Source organism: Aquarana catesbeiana, linkage group LG12, assembly GCF_042186555.1.
Source record: "Aquarana catesbeiana isolate 2022-GZ linkage group LG12, ASM4218655v1, whole genome shotgun sequence".
Taxonomy (NCBI): domain Eukaryota; kingdom Metazoa; phylum Chordata; class Amphibia; order Anura; family Ranidae; genus Aquarana; species Aquarana catesbeiana.
In genome coordinates this window covers 56,674,655-56,694,888 of record NC_133335.1, presented here as the reverse complement: position 1 = coordinate 56,694,888, position 20,234 = coordinate 56,674,655, and the positions used below count along the sequence as shown (strand labels likewise).

The following is a 20,234-nucleotide window of genomic DNA, read 5'->3' as shown; positions in this document are numbered from 1 at the left end:
ACCGATATGCTACGCTCTTTGATAACCACTATGCCCAAACATGAAAAAGACCCCACTCTGGCCTCCAATTATAGACCTACAGTATTTCGCTCTTGAACATGGATAAAAAGCTGTTTGCCAAAGTGATTGCCAAAAGGTTAGTAGAACATATCCCCTCCTTGATCCATCCAGACCAGGTCAACTTCATCCCCGGTAGGCGAGCCCTGATGCTACAAGAAGGGTCATCAATCTTATCCATTCAGTTACCCACCGTTGAACACCTTCTCTGCTGCTGTTCCTAGATGCGCAGAAGGCTCTTAAAGTGGCGGCAATTGATGGGCACAGTGGCGGCAATTGATGGGCACAGTGGCAGCATTTGATGGCACAGTGGCAGCATTTGATGGGCACAATGGCAGCATTTGATGGGCACAGTGGCTGCGTTTGATGGGCACAGTGGCGGCAATTGATAGGCACAGTGGCGGCAATTGAAGGGCACAGTGGCTGCCTTTGATGGTACAGTGAGGCTGCAATTGATGAATTTTTTTTCAGAATTTTTCAGTTTGTTTGCGCCCCCCCCAAAAATTTTGATGAACCATTCGCCATTGCCTTGCCTTGTAAAGAAACTGTTGCTACACTTACTTGAAGTTTAAGAAGCTGCACCACAGCCAAATTACTTATTTCTTCTCAATAAGAAGAAAAAAGTGCATTGCAAACAATGCTGCCCATTAGACCCTACACCTCCTTCTATAACATGTTTCACCCTGGAAGAGGAGAGGCTATACTTACCAAGCATATAGTTTCTGCTCTTTTAAAATTTGGAGAGCACATTTGATATCGTCACTGAGGTCATCATCGTCAAATTCTAAAACAAACAAAAAAACACACATAACTCAACAGACAGCCATTAATGTCTAAACCCCTGGCAATAAAAGTGAGTACACCCCTAAGTGAAAATGTCCAAATTGGGCCCAATTAGCCATTTTCCCTCCCAGGTGTCATGTGACTCATTAGTGTTACAAGGTCTCAGGTGTAAATGGGGAGCAGGTGTCTTAAATTTGGTGTTATCGCTCTCACTCTCTCATACTGGTCACTGGAAGTTCAACATGGCACCTCATAGCAAAGAACTCTCTGAGGATCTGAAAAAAAGAATTTTTGCTGTACATAAAGATGGCCTAGGCTATAGGATTGCCAAGACCCTGAAACTGAGCTGCAGCACGGTGGCCAAGACCATACAGAGGTTTAACAGGACAATTTTCACTCAAAACAGCCCTCACCATGGTTGACCAAAGCAGTTGAGTGCACGTGCTCAGTGTCATATCCAGAGGTTGTCTTTGGAAAATAGACATATGAGTGCTGCAGGCATTTCTGCAGAGGTTGAAGGGGTCAAACTGTCAGTGCTCAGACCATACGCCGCACACTGCATCAAATTAGTCTGCATAGCTGTCGTCCCAGAGGAAGCCTTTTCTAAAGATGATGCACAAGAAAGCCCGCAAACAATGTGCTGAAGACAAGCAGACTAAGGACATGGATTAGTGGAACCGTGTCCTGTGGTCTGATGAGACTAGACATGTGCATTTCGTTTTGTTCTGAATCGAAATTCGGACTAATATTTCAATGATCAGAAATTCGGTTGCATCCGAATTTCCGAATTATAATAGTAACGAATTTAAACAAATCTGAAATAAAGATTCAAATCAAAAATAAGTGAACGAAATTCGAATTGACTCGAATTCAAAAACACATTAGAATCGAATTCGAAAAAAATAGAGATCAATTTTCTAAAAATAATACAATAAAATAGAATATAAAATAATAAAGCAATGGAATAAAAATAAAAGAATAGTAGAATAGAATAGAATTTAATAGAATGTAATAAAATAAAATAGAACATGACCGTCTTCTGAAATTCGAATTTCGAATAGTATAAATTCGAATTTAGATTGGAAAATAATTCAAACCAATGGAAACTAAAATAATAGAAAAGAATAGAAAAACAATAAAACAGAATAGAATAAAATATAATTTATATTATATTTTATTCTATTTTGTTCTATTATTGGGAAGTTAGGGTATTGTGAAACAATTAAGTCAGAGATGCTGTACTGAACAGTAAAGCATATGTGCAAAAACCATAAGTGAAGTGAAATGAACAAACACAGTATAAAGTGTCCACATATGGTAAATGGATGATTCCAAACTCAAATTAATAAGAGGAACTGGTATGAACCAAAAAAAATGATGAGAGACTGGAAATTAAAGTCAATAGTGCAGGATGTGGATCTGTAACTATGAGTCAACAACGGGGTACAGAACTTCCGTAGCTGTAAACCAACATCTCGATATGGGGCATCAGAATGAAAACATTATTCAATTCAATATATTGATTATTTGTAATAGATTACCTAACAGCCATGTTAATATTTTTATAATTTTTTCTTTCATTGCTATGTATATTTTGTATGTACTGGTATAGATCTATTTGGGACATCTAGTGTCCGATTTAGGTAATGCTGCTTAGTATTGTTCAGTAATGCTTTTTTTCTGTTTTGGTTTATCACCACTTGCTAGCACTATTTCACTTTAGTGCTGCCATCTAGTGTTTGCCATTATTATTGTTTATTTTCACATTGATGTCTTTAGCCATGTGACAGCACCAGATCCGATCATGTGATCGGGACTTGAGCTGAGGAGATTCGGTTTCCGTGACTACCCTCTCCCATCCTGTGCACCTTTTGGTGGTTGTTGATTGGGTCATGGAGCCGGGACACCACCCCTTCACACCACATCACATGTCTATGAAGTGATGTTCACTATTGTTTGCCATGCGGTGGGGAGGTCTCCAGGCGTCAGTCTCACTATTAGACTGCGCTATTGGGTCCTACACTCACCGGCTGTTTTATTCATGATTCTGATTGGTCTAGCGATCAACAGGATCCAGTTCCTGATTACTTGACCTTTGTAGCTCCACTGTGATTGGCTATAGGGGTTATCTTATTTGATTAGATATTTATATATAGGAGCAGCGTGAAGGGGGAAGCTCATGCCCCTGTTGAAGACCCTCTTGGTCGAAACGCGTCAGTCTATCTCCCCTTCCTTACGCTGCTTAGATTTTATTTCAATTGTGATCACTTTTATCCATTTTTTGTATGGTGTTTTTAGTAATAATAGTCCCTGGTTTACCTGCACTATCCAGAAGCTTTTTATTTTTTATTTGCATATTATCCCAATGCAAGAAACTGCCTTCCAGTAGCCCTACTTCCATCACGGGGTCTGGATCAAATCTGTCCCCGGCTTCTCCTTGGAACACATCCTTGAGGTCTATTGGCTGATATCCAGTTGGCGGCCCTTCCTGATGTTTCTTCACCCCACCAGAGAAGTTGAGAAGTGAGACAGAGGTTCCACCGTTCTGGATATCGTTTTCCAGCCTAGGTTTGGCCCCATGCACCATTGACTCCATGTCATACGACAGTGGAGTCCACGTCATCTGGTAAGAGTACCCATCTTATCTTACTTCCTTATGTTTTCATTCTGATGCCCCATATCGAGATGTTGGTTTACAGCTACGGAAGTTCTGTACCCCATTGTTGACTCATAGTTACAGATCCACATTGTGCACTATTGACTTTAATTTCCAGTCTCACATCATTTTTATTGGTTCATACCAGTTCCTCTTATTAATTTGAGTTTGGAATCATCCATTTACCATATGTGGACACTTTATACTGTGTTTGTTCATTTCACTTCACTTTTTTGCACATATGCTTTACTGTTCAGTACAGCATCTCTGACTTAATTGTTTCACTACACCCTAACTTCCCAATATTTCTTAGCGCTGCAATTTTTCCCTAGTTACCAGTTATTGTTTGTCACAATGTATGCAGCTGCTGGCTCACATATTATTTATTTTTGCTATTAGAGCACAGTGTTTTCATATTCTCCTCTATTCTGTTCTATTGCTTTTCTTTTCTATTCTTTTTTATTCTATTCTAATCTTTTCTATTTGAATTTGAATTCATTCAATCCGAAATTCAAATTTCGTATAGAATGAAATTGAAATTGAATTTGAATAGAAAAGATTAGAATAGATTTGTTTCGTATTCGAAAAATTTTTGACCGAATTCGAAAAAATTTTATCAAATTTGTAAAAATGTGATCAAATTTGAAAAAAATCAACTGCATTTAAAAAAATTTGACCGCGTTTGAAAAAAATCTACCGAATTTGAAAAAACGATTAAAACTTAACGATATATAACCGTTTTCCGAAATTCCAATTTCATATATAATGAAATCGAATTTGAATAGAAAAGATTAGAATAGAATAGAAAATTATGGAAAAGAATAAACTAGAAAAACAATAGAATAGAATAGAATAAAATATAATATATATTATTTTTTATTCTATTTTGTTCTATTGTTTTTATAGTCCATTATTTTCTATTATTTTCTATTTGAATCTTCTCTATTCAAATTCAAATTCATTCTATATGAAATTCAAATTTCTGAACATGGTTATGTATATGAATGGAATGAAATAGAATGAAATCAAATTCAAATAGAAAAGACTAGAATAGAAAAAACAATAGAAAATAGCATAGAAAACAACAAAACAGAAAAAAAATCTTATCTATCTATCTATCTATCTATCTATCTATCTATCTATCTATCTATCTATCTATCTATCTATCTATCTATCTATCTATCTATCTATCTATCTATCTATCTATCTATCTATCTATCTATCTATCTATCTAGCTGTATCTCTATCTATCTATCTATCTATCTATCTATCTATCTATCTATCTATCTATCTATCTATCTATCTATCTATCTATCTATCTATCTATCTATCTATCTATCTATCTATAAAACACCTTCTGAAATTTGAATTTCGTATAGAATGAAATCGAATTTGAATAGAAAAGATTAGAATAGAGTAGAAAAGAATAGCATAAAAAAACAATAAGGCAGAACAGAAAAAACTATATGTATATATCTATATAGATATATATCTATATGAATATATACAGTCAGGTCCAAAAATATTGGGACAGCAACACAATTCTAATCTTTTTGGCTCTATACACCACCACAATGGATTTGAAATGAAACGAACAAGATGTGCTTTAACTGCAGACTTCCAGCTTTAATTTGAGGTTATTTACATCCAAATCAGGTGAACGGTGTAGGAATTACAACAGTTTAGATATGTGCCTCCCACTTTTTAAGGGGCCAAAAGTAATGGGACAGATTAACAATCATCCATCAAACTTTCACTTTTTATAACTTGATGGCAAATCCTTTGCAGTCAATTACAGCCTGAAGTCTGGAACGCATAGACATCACCAGACGCTGGGTTTCATCCCTGGTGATGCTCTGCCAGGCCTCTACTGCAACTGTCTTCAGTTCCTGCTTGTTCTTGGGGCATTTTCCCTTCAGTTTTGTCTTCAGCAAGTGAAATGCATGCTCAATCGGATTCAGGTCAGGTGATTGATTTGGCCATTGCATAACATTCCACTTCTTTCCCTTAAAAACTATTTGGTTGCTTTCGCAGTATGCTTCGGGTCATTGTCCATCTGCACTGTGAAGCGCCTTCCAATGCGTTCTGAAGCATTTTGCTGAATATGAGCATATAATATTGTCCGAAACACTTCAGAATTCATCCTGCTGCTTTTGTCAGCAGTCACATCATCAATAAATACAAGAGAACCAGTTCCATTGGCAGCCATACATGCCCACGCCATGACACCACCACCACCATGCTTCACTGATGAGGTGGTATGCTTTGGATCATGAGCAGTTCCTTTCCTTCTCCATACTCTTCTCTTTCCATCACTCTTGTACAAGTTGCTCTTAGTCTCATCTGTCCATAGGATGTTGTTCCAGAACTGTGAAGGCTTTTTTAGATGTTGTTTGGCAAACTCTAATCTGGCCTTCCTGTTTTTGAGGCTCACCAATGGTTTACATCTTGTGGTGAACCCTCTGTATTCACTCTGGTAAAGTTTTCTCTTGAGTGTTCTTGATCTAGCCAACTGTTGTGAAGGGTGTTTTCTTCACCAGGGAAGAAAACACCTGGTCATCCACCACAGTTGTTTTCTGTGGTCTTCTGGGTCTTTTGGTGTTGCTGAGCTCACCGGTGCGTTCTCTCTTTTTAAGGATGATCGAAACAGTTGATTTGGCCACACCTAATGTTTTTGCTATCTCTCTGATGGGTTTGTTTTGTTTTTTCAGCCTAACAATGGCTTGCTTAACTGATAGTGACAGCTCTTTGGATCTCATATTGAGAGTTGACAGCAACAGATTCCAAATGCAAATCGCACACTTGAAATTAATTCTGAACCTTTTATCTGCTCCTTGTAAATGGGATAATGAGGGAATAACACACACCTGGCCATGGAACAGCTGAGCAGCCAATTGTCCCATTACTTTTGGTCCCTTAAAAAGTGGGAGGCACATATACAAACTGTTGTAATTCCTACACCGTTCACCTGATTTGGGTGCAAATACCCTCCAATTGAAGCTGAGAGTCTGCAGTTAAAGCACATCTTGTTATTTGTTATAGAGCCAAAAAGATTAGAATTGTGTCAATGCCCCAATATTTATGGACCTGAATATATTTAAAACCATCTTCCGTAATTCGAATTTCATATAGAATGAATTTGAATACAAAAGATTCGAATAGAATATAAAATAATAGAAAAGAATACTAGACTAGAAAAACATATTTTATATTTTATTCTATTATTTTCTATTCTAGTCTAATCTTTTCTATTCAAAATCATTCCATACGAAAATCGAATTTCAGAAAATGGTTATATATATATAAATATTATATATATTACCATTTTCCAAAATTTGAATTTCATATAGAATGAAATCAAATTCAAATAGAATTGAAAATGATAGAAAATAGAAAAGAATAGACTGGAAAAGCAATAGTTCTATTCTAATTCAAATTCATTCTATACAAAATTGGAATTTCAGAAGCCATCTAGCGAAATTGAAATTTCGTATAAAATGAATTTGATTAGAAAATATTAAAATAGAATAGAAAATAATAGAAAAGAATAGCATAGAAAAACAATAGAACAGAATAGAATAAAATATAATATATATTATATTTTTTTCTATTCCGTTCTATTGTTTTTCTATTCTATTCTTTTCTGTTATGTTTTATTTTATTCTAAACTTTTCTATTCTAATTTAAATTCATTCTATACGAAATTCGAATTTCGGAAGTTGGCTTCTGAAATTCAAATGTCTTTGAAACACTTTAGAAGACAATAGGTTTGGTTATATCAGTTTTGGCAAGCAACCTTTTTAGCACATTAATTATGGTGTTTATACCTTTAGAGATTGAACTAACCGATCACATTGGTTTTTTGTTTTTCTAAATCAAATAATTTTTATTTTTATTATTAAACATACATACAGATATGTCACGTTAATCCATGAAGTATCAAAAATAGGAAAACACATAATAAAAATAAACCTTGCACCTCTCGGACTAAAGTAGCTTAGCATATAGTAAATAAAACATTATAGAGACATAGATACATTTTATACAACAGGTTGGTCAATTTCAATCTTTAAATTATGGCAGATTCCTTTATACAGCATCAAGTTATATTTCTATCACGCACTAATTTAGTCTCTTCTACACCTCACTCCTGTACATTTACTATTTGCCCCCATCTATTTCTCCTACCTACTCCTCTCCACTAGGTAAACCATCATATAGTTGATTACTAGGATATATTTTACCAAACCTTTGGAGTGTACCTCTATGCTTATATGTTAATTTTTCTCTTTTGAGTGTGTAACTAAGTTTCTCAACCCATTGTTTATGGGTTGGAGGATCAGCAGATGACCATTTTGTAAAATAACTTTACGTGCTAAATATAGGGATCTTATCCACATGTGTACTTGTCTACTGGCAACGTTCCCTCAAGAATTATTCCCAGTAGTGCAAGTTTAGGTTTTCCTATTATCTCAGTGAAGCATAATAAATTAAAGGTTGCAAAAATTTTTTCCCAGTAACGATGAAGCTTTGGACATCACCAAAGCATGTGGATAAGAGAGCCATTAAATAATGAGCATCTCGGACATAATGGTGTTGTGTATTTTCCCCAAGCATAGAGTTTTTGTGGGGTATAATGAGCCCTATGTATAATAAAAAGTTGGGATAGCCTTTGGGAGGGTGAGAGGGATGTCCTGGGAAGTGTTTCCAGGGCACATGTCCAGTCCTCCTCATCCAGATCGAGAGGAGAGGGAAAGAAAGCGGCGCCTTCTAAGCGTAGTATATTAAAAATTTAATGGATTCAATGTAAAAAAATAGCGAATCCACTCACAAACAGATGAGAGAGACAGGCATGTATAATGGGTGTCATCCGCACTTATCCAGAGGATGCAGGGCTGGGACTGGTGTGTACTGAGAAGCCCTCTTCGGTAGCGAATGCAGTGGTGGAGTCCACTGCCTTCAGTATCCAGGGGAAGGGATCCGTGAACACCGGAACATCCCGCTGCAATGTCGTCACTACCAGATTAAAGTTCAGCGGGAGGGTGCGTGCGTTCGAAGCATGCATGCTTCTTCCTCAGGCTCTGATGGGGCCGTCTTAGAAGTGGTATATATTATGCTCCCAGTCACATGATAAGCCAGAGATAAACCACACTGAGCACTAACGGAGATCTGTGGGCACTGATAGGTGGCACTGTGGGCACTGATGGGTGGCACTGTGGGCACTGATGGTTGGCACTGTGGGCACTGATGGGTGGCGCTGGTGGACACTGGTAGGCGGCACTGCTGCCTATTGCTTGGTGGCACTGCCAGGGGGCACAGGTGGGCACTGAGGATCTTTAGCAGCTTGCTGTGATCGGGACTAATGTCCCTCTCACGGCCGCCGGTGAAGGACTTTTTTTTCCTCCTCACACTGTCAGTGCGAGGAGAAAAAATAGCCGATTACTGGCTCTGTTGACATCACATGATCAGCTGTCATTGGCTGACAGCTGATCATGTGGTAAGGGGTCAGGATCTACCCCTTACTCCAATCTGTGATCAAGCGAGTCTCATAGACTCACTGATCACAGAGCGTGCCACGCCACGATCACAGAGCGCTCAGGCCGCTCATGCACGGGACGATGTAAATGGACGTAGTCCCGGCAAAGCAGGTCTACGCTGTAGCCGTCATTCGGCTATAGCGCGGATCTCAGGTGGTTAATCTGGTAGTGACGACATCGCAGCAGGACGTTCCGGTGTTCACAGATCCCTTCCCCTGGATACTGAAGGCATTGGACTCCACCACTGCGTTCGCTACCGAGGACGGCTTCTCAGTACACACTGGTCCCAGCCCTGGATCCTCTGGATAAGTGCGGATGACACCCATTATACGTGCCTGTCTCTCTCATCTGTTTGTGAGTGTATTCGCTATTTTTTTACATTGAATCCATTAAATTTTTAATATACTACGCTTAGAAGGCGCTGCTTTCTTTCTCTCACTTCATTTCAGATCAACTTCTATCTGCAAGCAGGCAGCCTTCCTTCCTACTAGTTTTTATTGCTTTTATGAACATTGCCAAATGGACTTTATTTAAATCATTTATGTGCTGGTTTATCAGCTGCATCCTCACCCAGAGTGCGCTCAATCCACCTCACTTTGTCTCCTCATCCAGATCCTCTATGTCTCTTTGCCACCTTGCAAAACTAATTTCATGTTTTTCAGAGTTCTCTATTTGTAAATTAGAATAAATATCACCTATTAATCCTCGTTTTGTGCAAGAAACTAAAGTTGCAGTTGATAATATTTTAGAGTATTTATACTGTAGTTGGATTTTCGAGTTCTGAATTTGTAAAGCATGGTGTATTTGAAGATATTGGTAGAAGTTTTTGTTCGTTAACTGATAGTGGTCTTTTAATATATCAAAAGGAAGTAAAACGTCCCCTTCATATAACTGATACAGAAATATTGTACCCCCTTTTTTCCAGTCCGAAAATTCTGAAAGTTTATTCAGTTCATAGAGGTAGTAGTTGTCACATATAGGCATATGTTTCGTATAGCCCTTATGTTGAGTAGTAGTTCGGACTTCTCCCCATACCCTATGAATGAAATAAAAAGAAGGGAATTTTCTTTTATTATAAAAGTGGTGAGCTACTATTAGTTGAACTAAAGGGTGTTTTTTAACCACTTCCCGACCGGCACACACCGATGTACGTCGGCAGAATGGCACGGCTGGGCAAATGGGCGTACCTGTAAGTCCCATTGAATTCCCCTCCGTTCCATTGCGTGCGCGCCACCGGCGGCACGCGCGCGCAGGCTGGGAGCTCCATGAGTCGGGTCGTGGGTCCCGTGGACTCAATCACCGTGGGGATACCCGCAATCGCCTCACAGAGAGGATAAACGGGGAGATGCTGATGTGAACAAGCATCTCCCCATTCTGCCTAGTGACAGTGTCACTGATCTCTGCTCCCTGTCATCGGGAGCAGAGACCAGTGACGTGTCACAGCTAGTTCATTCCCCCTACAGTTAGAAATCACTCCCTAGTACTGACTTAACCCCTCCCCGCCCCCTAGTGGTTAACCCCTTCACTGCCAGTGTCATTTACACAGGAATCAGTGCATTTTTATAGCACTGATTGCTGTATAAATGACAATGGTCCCAAATATGTGTCAAAAATGTCCGATGTGTCCACCATAATGTCGCAGTCACAATAAAAATTGCTGATTGCCGCCATTACTAGTAAAAAATAAAAATATTGGGGCGTGGCCAGATGTGAAGAGGAGAAGACGTGCTGAGGCTGAGCTCCGCTCTCACATCGATCCTGTCAGCAAATCCTAGCTCTAAAAACTCACTTTTTTCTCTCCAATCCGGCATCCTTGGGTCCAAGAGGTCTTACGGCACCAAGCGGAGCCGTCACCTGGTAAGACCCGTTCATCATCTGCGGCCTGTACACGCTCCTCTTCGGCCGCCATCTTGCCCACGAGGCCCCCTATCCCTACCATGTCGGCCGGCACACAGACTCAGACTCAAACCCTGTCTGAGTTATCAGCAGCCCAGGCGGCATCTCATGCGGAACTACTGGCAGCCATAAAAGCAGGAAATGATTCTGTCATGGTTAAGATAGATCATCTAGTGACGGATGTCAGCCTAATAAGACATGACATGGATAAATTTAGGTCCCGGTTTGCAGAGGCGGAAGGCCGCATCTCTCAGCTTGAACATGACACCAGAGCTGACTCCCGGGACCTTCGGGCCTTGCAATTACAGGTAAAAGCCCTGCAAGAGAAATCCATTGACACAGAAAACAGACTGAGGAGGAATAATATCCGTGTCATAGGCCTCCCTGAGTGTGCAGAGGGCTCCAAGCCAGCAGAGTTTGCAGAATCCTTCCTTCTGTCCCTGCTGAATATTCCTGCTATGCCTCCCACATACGTAGTGGAGAGGGCACACAGGGTCCCCCCCACTCCCCCGGTTCCTGGAGCCCCTCCGCGACCCTTTCGCCTCAGACTTCTGAACTACAGGGACCGTGACAAGTTACTTGCAGCAGCCAGAGAAAAACAAGATTTACGCTTCAATAATGCCAAAATAATGCTTTTCCCTGACTATTCCCCGGAGATACAGCAAAGACGAAGATCGTTTACAGAGGCAAGACGTCGCCTAAGAGAAAAGGGATTGAAATTCAGTCTACTATACCCTAGCAAGCTTTGTGTGACAGATGGGGAACGAACACATTTTTTTCTGGATCCTGAGGCAGCACTTTCATGGCTGGACGGTCGTGGCTAATATGCAGTTTTGTGTCTTCAGGTACTGAGACTCTGAGGTTTTTTCACTGCTACTGGCTCAAGCTTCCATTTTTTTTTTCCTCTCTTCTTTTCTTTTTCAAACTTTCATATATAATTTTTTTTTTTTTTTTTTTGTGTCACACCATTTGATGCATGGCAAACTTATGCAATCCAATTAACCTATGACGACACGGAACAGGAGTATAACAGTACTACCAGCAGTCCCCTCACTTTTATATTTTTTTTCTGCCCCATTTGCCTTTCTCCTTACAGTTATCATGGCTTTACTGTGCACCCCGTATGAGTCAATGAGCATTATATAGAGAGCAGGACTTCTCACCTCTTGGTGAGCGCACGATACAGCTAAAGTCTACAGGAGCTCTACGAAACAACAGCTTCACCACCCCCTGTTACCCCCTCCACTTTGCTCCCCATTCGGAAGCGATCCCCTATCCCACAAAGTGGGTGTCCAAGTTACTAACGGCCACCTATATGGGACCCTGCTTTAAATAGCAAAAGGACCAATATACACAGACTGGTCCCTAGCAAGGTGTAGAGTGGGACAATAACGTGATATCCCCATATAGGGGTTTATCTTCAGTTACTAGTTTGGTTTTTTGGGTAAAACTATTCCCAACTCTCCTCCCCGGTTTTTTCTTTTTCTTTTCGGTGAGGAGATGGGAACTAGTAGGATAAGCACTCAGTGCTTGGGTCTATTTTGTTTAAGTTTGTTGTTTTTAACTTTAGGTTGTATAGGGTTGCTGCAGTGGTTAATCGTTGCTGTTACACGATGGTATGGCTCAGTGATTCTGCTGCCTGTGAGCTGACCTTTAACACGCCCTGTACACTTTTCCATTTTGATGCTGTTTTCTAAATTCACATGGCTACCTCCCTAACTGAGACGTTTACTGTCCTCTTGTGGAATGTTAGAGGTCTAAATTCCAAATTCAAACGAGCACTGTTGACTAGATGTCTGAAACTGCACTCCCCTCACCTTATTCTTCTCCAAGAAACGCACCACACAGGCAGCAAGGTTCTGACTTTAAAAAAACCCTGGATACAGAGGTCCATACACGCCACGTACTCCTCATATGCAAGGGGGGTCTCAATATTAATATCTAAGAAATTCCCATGTATAATTGAGGAGGTTTGCACGGACCCCCAGGGCAAATTTGCTATAGTGGTGTTTACACACTGGTCTCAAAGATACATTATTATTAATGTCTATGTGCCCCCACCTTTTTCATCAGACCTATTGTATAAGATTCTAGAAAAAGCTGCTCCCTTCTGCCCAGGGAAATTATTAATAATTGGAGACTTTAATGCCATTATCTCCCCAGACCTGGATAGACCTGCCCCCCCTAAGAATTACAGTACTGATTTATTTACCTGGGCTCAGACCATGGGGCTAGAGGAGATATGGAGATGGAGACACCCCGCTGTTAGGGCATATTCATGCTTCTCAGCCTCCCATAAGACAGCCTCAAGAATCGATCTAGCTTTCTCCAACCCCGCATTATTGGCGGATGTGGTGGAGGCTACATACTTACCTAGTGATTTGTCCGACCATAGCCCGTTGGTTATAGAGTTCCGCTCTCCTGCATACCGGGATGCAGCATTATGGAGACTGGGAGCACAGTGGATTTCCCACCCTGAGGTAGCAGACATTATTCCACCCAGACTGGCAGAATTTTGGGACCATAATAAGAGCTCTTCATCCCCACAAGTGGTGTGGGACGCCTTTAAGGCCTATACGAGAGGGCAATACATCTCCACCATAGCTAGTATCAAGAAGCAGCAGAGCCAACAATCTCAGGCACTACAGCAGTCAGTGGTTGATCATGCCGCGCTATACAGTGCTGACCCCACACCGACTCAATTTGACTTGCTAAATGCAGCCCAGCACACTTTAAATCTACATCTATCAGAGGTCACAAGGCTGGACATGCATAAAGGGAGACAACGTTTTTTTGAGCAGGGGGACAAAAACGGTCGCTTCTTGGCCATGCTGGCACAACATGAACACCCCCTCACAGTAGTCTCTAGTCTGCGTTCCACAGATGGAGACACAGTGACATCCCAGTCTGGAATACTAGAAATGTTCAATGCCTTCTACGACAAGCTATATACTTCCACTCTCCCTTCCGATTTTCAGCCTGAGTTACTACAAGATCTTTTGGATCCTCTGGCACTTGGTTGGCTCTCGGACAAGGAGAGGGAATCACTAGTCCAACCGTTCACGGCATTGGAGGTTCTAAATTTCATCCGGTCCTTTCCCACCGGTAAGGCTCCAGGACCGGATGGATTACCAATAGATTTTTACCGCACTCACAGTGAATTTTTGGCACCCATATTGCCCCAATTGTACACTGTTTGTTTGTCTAAAGGAGATTTGGCCCCATCAATGCACCAGGCTTACCTGACCCTAATACATCTAGCCCCCAAGGACCCAAAGCTGTGTGCATCCTATAGACCAATTGCCTTATTAAATAATGATCTTAAAATTCTAACCAAACTGTTAGCTTCCCGCCTTTACCCCCTATTGCCCTCGGTGATAGATCCCGACCAGACAGGATTCATGCCCAAGAGGTCCACGGATGTCAATCTTAGAAGACTCTTCACTAATATTCACGCTCAGCATCTTAATTCCGGGACAAGGGCCATAGCCTTGCTAGACATAGAGAAGGCTTTTGATACAGTTGAATGGCCCTTCTTATGGGAGACACTGCGTAGGATGGGCTTCCCACTAAAATTTATCTCATGGTTGCAAATTATATATAAATGTCCCACCTCATCGATACGCCTGGGCTCTGGGTTGTCATCTCCCTTCAGACTGTCCAGGGGAACCAGGCAGGGCTGCCTTATTTGCTATCGCTATTGAGCCAGTTACCGAGGCCTTACGTACTTCGCCCCATATTAAGGGGCTCCGTATTGGCTTGTTGGAGTAGAGGGTAGCCCTGTACGCGGATGATATGGTCCTCTTTCTGGGTGATGCTGGCCCATCATTACAGGGTGCTCTGTCAGTCCTAAACAAGTTCTCTGAGGTAACGGGCCTCCGGGTCAACTGGTCCAAACCTACATTATTCCCAATAGATCAGGCGGCAAAAACCACTTCCCCCCTGATAGTCCGCTACAATGGGTCGACACATTCAAATACCTGGGGGTCCAGGTCTCTGCCCAGGCCCAGGATTTCCTTAAACAAAATATTGATCCGATCCGGTGGTAGTAGATATGAAAGCTAGATTTAAAGCATGGAGCAATCTGCCCCTCTCTGTTTGGGGTAGAGTCAATCTCCTCAAAATGAAAATTATTCCAAAATTTACTTACCTTTTCCGTCACTCTCCGCAGTGGATTCCCAAATCATTTTTCACCAAACTCAACCAAAAATTCTCAGATTTTCTATGGAGTCCCGCCCCGCCTAGATATAAACTGTCGACCCTGATGAGGCCAACGTCTCAGGGTGGCATGGCATTCCCAGACTGTTACAAATATTTCCTGGCCACTCAGTTGGTAACGGTGGTTTGGTGGTTAAATCCCGACAAAACCAATGCAGCTTCAGCATTAGAGGCTATGGTGGTAGGTTCCTGGGAGACCCTTCAATTTTTAATATATAGGGGCCCACGCGCCACACACCCACTAACCCCCTCTATGCTTACTACCTTGCGAGCTTGGCGCATGGGTCTAAACATCGGTAAACATAAACAATCAGAAATTTCTCCTAATGCCCCTTTATGGCTAAACCCATATCTATCACATATCAACAAACTCACAGATCCCCGGGCATGGACCAAGTACGGGGTTAAATTGGTCTCACAAGTTGTATCACAGTCATCCCTGCTCTCATTCTCCCAGCTCTCCTCATTATATAATCTACCGAAACATTATCAGTTCCATTATTTCCAACTAGCACATGCATTCTCGGCCCAATTTCCGCACTCTTCTTGTATCCTGATTCAATCCGAGCTGGAGAAGATGCTTAGGTCTGGCTGCGCTGAGAAACCTACATCACGCCTTTACGCGCATCTGATCTTTGTGTCTTTACCACCTCTGGATAGGCTCTGGTCCCATTGGCAGCGAGATATCCCAGTGTTGGATAACGACGATTGGGACGATGTCTGGGATTTTCCTTTCAGATCACTGGTGTCCATACGTGACAAATTAGTACAATTCAAAATTGTGCATAGGGCATATTTTACCCCGCACAGGCTACATATGATGAACCCTAACCATACCTCAGATTGTTGAAGATGTGGTGTCTCACCAGGAGACTTCTCACACATTTTCTGGCACTGCCCAGGGATTCAACAGTACTGGAGGGAGGTGCTTAATCTAACGAACAAAGTTGCTTCCACCAACTTACCATTGTCAATGGAAATATGCATACTAGGATTAATAGAAAATGTTGTTCCATCAATAGCCAAACGCACCATGATTGGGCTATTATTATTTTATGCTAGGAAAAACATTGCAATGCAGTGGAAAAGACCCAACCCTCCTTCCAGTAAACAGTGGAAAGGCCTGGTCAACAGCAGCCTTCCGCTTTATAAAGATACGTACGCAAATAGAGGTTGCCCTTTGAAATTTGACAAAGTCTGGAGCAAGTGGTTGAAAACAATGAACATTGCACAGTGATAAATAGCTATAATAGGAATCAGGTTTCGATGACTGAATAATGGTGCACCCGCTATAGCCCACCAAATTGTTACTTTGGGCCTCTAACAGTTGCTAGATTTATTTGTATAACACAACTAGAGGAGGACAGACTTAAGAATCTTAAGCTATTCTATGTTTGGGTAACCTCACAGACCGCTACATTTATATTACTGTCGTGGTATAGATAACCTGTATACAACCAAGTGTTTTTGTACTGTTTGCTAAAAACCTGAAATAAAAAGAAATAAAAAAAAAAAAAAAAAAATATTAATAAAAATGCCATAAAACTATCCCCTATTTTGTAAAAGCTATAACTTTTGCGCAAACCAATCAATAAACCCTTATTGTGATTTTTTTTACCAAAAATATGTAGAAGAATACGTATCGGCCTAAACTGAGGAAAAAAAATGTTTTTTTAATTATTTTTTGGGGATAATTAGTATAGCAAAAAGTAAAAAATAATGCATTTTTTTCAAAATTGTTGCTATTTTTTTGTTTATAGCGCAAAAAATAAAAACCACAGAGGTGATCAAATACCACCAAAAGAAAGCTCTATTTGTGGGGAAAAAAGGACGTCAATTTTGTTTGGGAGCCACGTCGCACGACCGCGCAGTTGTCAGTTAAAGCGATGCAGTGCCGAATCGCAAAAAGTGCTCTGGTCAGGAAGGGGGTAAATTCTTCCGGGGCTGAAGCGGTTAAATTGTGATATTATTATCTTCTGTACAGGATCCTGCATGTCCACTACCTCCCAGCCATGCCAGGGTTGTAATTGTGATGCAATAAAAAATAATCTTGGATTGGGTATTGCAACTCCCCCCTTATCTATGGGCTCTTTTAATGTTTCTAATCTAATTCTAGGTTTTCCACCCCTCCACACAAAGTCCCTAAAAACTGAATCAATAGTCCTAAATAATCGCAACGTCAACCATATGGGGGAGTTGTATAATACATATAGCATCTGGGGCATCTACACCATCTTCACCAAGTTCGTCCTTCCTACCATGGACAACAGGAATTTACTCTATGTTTTGCTTAGTTGTCTAAATTTGACAATAAGAGGGAGTATATTCCTATCTGTGTATTCTGTGATATCTGATGTAATTACCACTCCCAATATATAAATGATGTAACCAGGGCTATCCGTTGAACCTGGCGTGGGTGCTCAATACGCACAGGGTCCAAAAGCAGCATTACGGATTTGTCCCAATTGATATTAAATCCTGAAAAGGATCCATATGATTCTATTAAAGACATAACTGCAACAGGGATGGGCCTGTATCCCCCAGAAACATTAATGCCGCGTACACACGGGCGGACTTTTCGACCGGACTGGTCCGACGGACATTTCGACAGACTTTCCGGCGGACTTTCCGGTGGACTTTCGAACAAACGGATCTTGCCTACACATGATCAACCAAAGTCCGACAGCTTCGTACGTGATCACGTACGACCAGACTAAAATAAGGAAGTTGATAGCCAGTAGCCAATAGCTGCCCTAGCGTCGTTTTTTGTCCGTCGGACTAGCATACAGACGAGCACATTTTTCAACCAGACTCAAGTCCGACGGAAAGATTTGAAACATGTTTTATTTCTAGGTCCATCGGACTTTTGGGAAAAAAAAGTTCGCTGGAGCCCACACACGATCGAATTGTCCGATGGAGTACGGTCCGCTGGACCAAGTCTGCCGGAAAGTCCGCTCGTGTGTACGCGGCATTAAGTGTCATCCGCATAGAGTGCTATCTTATCTTCACCTGTAGATCTACGGAATCCAGCAATATTTGTGGAGGAGCGGATAGCCTCAGCCAATGGCTCAATGGCCAGAGCAAAGAGAAGCAGGGATAGAGGACAAACCTGCCTTGTCCCTCTGGTCAATGAGAAAGAGGCCGATACACATTCGTTCACCTGTACCCTTGCACTTGGGGAGTCATACAAAAGTTGTATCCATTTGATAAATCTGGGGCCAAACCCATATCTTTTTAGACAATTGCACAAGAAGACCCACTCTATACTGTTTTGAATGCTTTAGCAGTATCAAGTGACAGTATAGCTCTATTTCCCATATTATCTGTTGGGAGTTGTAGATTTAAAAATAGACGACGGATATTGTTGGCTGTGGATCTATTAGGAATAAAACCTGATTGGTCACAATGGATTAAATTCGAAATGCATTTTGATAATCTTATCGCCAATGCCTTTGCCAGCAACTTGATATCCGTCGATAACACGATATTGGGCGATATGAGTCAGGATTACTTGGATCCTTACCAGATTTCAACAAAACAATGATTACTGCTTCAGTCATAGAGGGGGGTAATGAGCCCACCTCCATGGCATAATTAAAGACATCAAGCAAATCAGGTAACAAAATATCCCCATATTTTTTATATACTTCCCCTGGAAGGCCGTCTGGTCCTGGTGCTTTATTATTAGGTAAATTAGATAATGCTTCTCTTAACTCATCCAATGTTAATGGGGGCTCCAAAGCCACCCTTTCATCATTTGAAATACTTGGTGTCAAAAAATCTACTCAGGGACTCCTCCGGATAAGATGCCCTGCTTTTATATAGTGCCTGATAGAATTCCCTGAATACCTCCAATATCTCTGGAGTAGTATCAACCCTCTTATTTAAAGATGATTGTATTTCCACTATGTATGTTGCCAGCCTCTGAGCTTTAACAATAGTTGCCAATAGATGTCCTGTCCCCTCACCCTCCTCAAAATATGGTTGTCGTAAAATCTTTTATTTTCTGCTTTCTTCTTAGCCACTGTTGCGTAATGTAGTTGGCTATAAAGCCATTATTTTTTAGTGTCTTCTTTTGGATTAGTTATATATTGGAGTTCAGCCTTCATCATATTGTCAGCTAAAGTTTTTTCCCATTGTCTAGATTGTTACTTAATTTTTGATATCTGTGCAATAAGGAGACCTCGAAGATATGCTTTCATTGCATCCCAATATGTTAGAAGTGAAACTGAGGATCTGTTTATATTCTGATATGTAATTAATCCAGTCACAATTCTTTTGGATGAAGGAAAAAGTGACAGCCAATATGGGTTCACCTTCCATAGGACAGGAAGAGGAAGAGGCATAGACTCCCGTGGGAGGCTATGCCAGAAGTGGGTGCAAATACCTGTCTTATGCCCCGTAAACACGGTCGGACATTGATCGGACATTCCGACAACAAAATCCATGGATTTTTTCCGACGGATGTTGGCTCAAACTTGTTCTGCGTACACACGGTCGCACAAAGTTGTCGGAATTTCCGATCGCCAAGAACGCGGTCACGTACACTACGTATGACGAGACTATAAAAGGGCAGTTCAGAACCAAGCGCGGCACCCTTTGGGCTCCTTTTGCTAATCTCGTGTTAGTAAAAGTTTGCTGAGAGACGATTCGCGCTCTTTCAGACTCGTGGTTTTCAGATCGTTTTCTGCTGTTCAGTTTGCACTTGTGGGTTTGTATCTGCTCTTCAGTGCATGCAGTCAGTTCGTATTGTACTATTCATTGCGATCTTGTCCTCTCGTTACTGTTTTTCATTTCGCTCTTCATAGACCTTGCTGTTCTTCAGTGCGTTCTGTTACTTCGTTCTGAGCAGCCGACCGTTTTCTAGCCATATTTCATATACGTACTCCTCATAGAGTTCGTGCTGTGCGGGGGCTTGGTGTTGGGGTCCTGACCTTGACACAAGTCCAGTCCATGAACAGGGTGGGGAGGAGTTCATGGACCAAGAATTGGTTGCTTCAGCGTGACCAGTTCTGTCATATGCCTTTGCTCCGCGAGATCCGTGAGAATAATCCTGATGATTTCAGGAACTTTCTCCGGATGACGGA

The 20,234-nt window shown here is 41.3% G+C and overlaps 1 long non-coding RNA gene across 1 annotated transcript in view; it reads right to left on the bottom strand.

Moving 5' to 3' along the window:
* Positions 1–757: 757 nt before the first annotated feature.
* LOC141113757 (uncharacterized) overlaps positions 758–20,234 on the bottom strand; it is a 95,564-nt gene continuing 76,087 nt past the window's right edge. Inside the window, exon 3 of the long non-coding RNA XR_012236816.1 lies at positions 758–841. This is a non-coding gene — a long non-coding RNA (uncharacterized lncRNA). The remainder of the gene's footprint in view (positions 842–20,234) is intronic.